The 2,058-nt window shown below is 35.3% G+C and overlaps 1 protein-coding gene across 4 annotated transcripts in view; it reads left to right on the plus strand.

The window, feature by feature from the left end:
- LOC128249378 (uncharacterized) overlaps positions 1-2,058 on the plus strand; it is a 34,555-nt gene that overhangs the window by 7,388 nt on the left and 25,109 nt on the right. Inside the window, exon 1 of one of the 4 annotated variants that reach the window (XR_008265484.1) lies at positions 10-1,047. The exons of the other annotated variants lie outside the window; for them this stretch is intronic. The gene's annotated coding sequence lies outside the window, so the exon portion shown is untranslated. Of the gene's footprint in view, positions 1-9; positions 1,048-2,058 lie in introns of those variants that run through there. 4 annotated transcript variants of the gene reach the window in all.

A 2,058-nucleotide genomic window follows, 5' to 3' on the forward strand; every position in this document is an offset into this window, starting at 1 on the left:
ATACACGACTCCAGGAATTGAAATCCACACTCATAAATAGAAACTATCCACAGCCCTTAATCGAAAATACGATCCAAAGAGTACTTCAATTAAATACACAAGAACTTAGACAACCAAGACCCAAGAAGGAAGAAAAATTAAAAACCCTGCCTTACATCTCCACACACAACCCACACAACAATGAGGCCTTCAACAACATACTCCACAGCACAGCTCTACTCAAGAATGAACCAAATCCTCAAAACACATACAATCATCAAAAGTAAGAGGCAACCAAAATCAATGAAAAAGATTTTAACCCAGGCCAAATTACACTCAACAGTAACCACTAAACCTACAGTAAAAAAATGCAGGAGACTCAACTGTGGGATTTGTGTCAACGTAATAGAAGGATCAGAACATCGATTAGAACAAGGCCATAATTTCATAGTAAAAACTAATTTTACATGTGTATCGGAGAACTTGATCTACCTAATTACATGCTCTGGATGCAAACGGCAATATATTGGACACACTAAACACAGCCTGCATCAAAGGATGGCGTTACACAAATCCCAAATTAGGATCCCAGAAAACAGGAAAATACCTCTCAGCCAGCACATCGACGAATGTGCTTACAACAAATTCCCCAAATTCACAACGTTTCCTCTATACAAATTCAAAGCCAAAATGAACGCATTAGCAAAGAAATATTTTTCATAAGAAAATACCGACCAAGTCTAACTTCTCTAAACTAGTAACACTGAGACTTTCATATATATTTTAATATTTTTATACGTAGATTTGCAAGTTATTCATAAGAAATAAACATAGGGGATCGAAGAACCCGATTTCTATTAAAACCATAGGGGGGACAACTTCACCACAACGACTACCACCACTACTACTACTGACTGCTGCTAGTTATTCGACAGCTACAACCACTCCCAGAATCCCTCCCTGACCACTATTTAATTTACTAAAACAGATAGTAGTAATCTACTAAAAGAACAAGTTGGAATTACCATGTTCAAGGAAAGGAGCCACGTGCGTATACAAGAAATAACAGTAAGCTATGAATGTCATTATTAATTTTAATTTCAATTTTATTTTATTAATAGCCATTTTCTCTTCTCACATATTTTATATTCATTTTTGATAAGGTTTTTCAAAAAAAACCGAAACATGTAAATTAAATAAAACCCCCAAAAAATGTTTTAAAAAAGTGGCATTTTCATTTTTATTCATTTTCAATATCTACTTACTCGTGTAGTGCTTTTACAAATCTTTTCAAATATATATCTATATATATATTTCGTTTTTGGATTTGGTTTGCAAGATTTTTTATGTGATTTCGTGTGTTGAAGCATATTCTGTTGTATCTGGGGAGAGTCATTTTCTTATTGTGCCTTAAAATTTAACACACTCACTGTTAAAATTTCCACTTATTTCTTATTTTTATTTTCCTAAAATTTTCGTTGCATCTTGCAACCTTTTCAATAGTCTTGACTCTGTCCGTTATTTACGTTGCGTTCTGTTTTTGCGCATGTGTGTGTCTCAGTGTGTGTGTATGTATGCATGCATGTATGTGTGCATGTGTGTGTATGTCTATGTGTGTGTGTGTGTGTGTGCATATATATATATGTATGTATGTGTGTGTATGTATATATGTATGTATGTGTGTGTGTTTGCTTGTATGTATGTATGTCTTCTGCATATTCCTGTGTTTGTGTGTTTTTTATGTATGTGTGTGCATGTGTGTATATGTATGTATGTACCTCTGTCTCCTTGTGTGTGCATGTCTGAGTGTGTGTGCGTATGTGTGTGTGTGTGTTTTGCTGCTATGTACCATGTTTGTATGTATGGGTGCACATCTTCATATGTGTGGACGTGTGTGTGTGTATATGTGGTCATGTGTTTCAGTCTCTATTTGCGTATGTGGTTGTCTGTTCATATACCCTATGTACCTACCCGTCTGTATGTAGACCTGTTGGTTTACATATACATACATGTGCATGCACACACACACACACACAGACGTACATACATCTATCTGCATAAAAGCCCATTAACTGTTCT

This window comes from Octopus bimaculoides, chromosome 14 (assembly GCF_001194135.2).
Source record: "Octopus bimaculoides isolate UCB-OBI-ISO-001 chromosome 14, ASM119413v2, whole genome shotgun sequence".
NCBI lineage: Eukaryota > Metazoa > Mollusca > Cephalopoda > Octopoda > Octopodidae > Octopus > Octopus bimaculoides.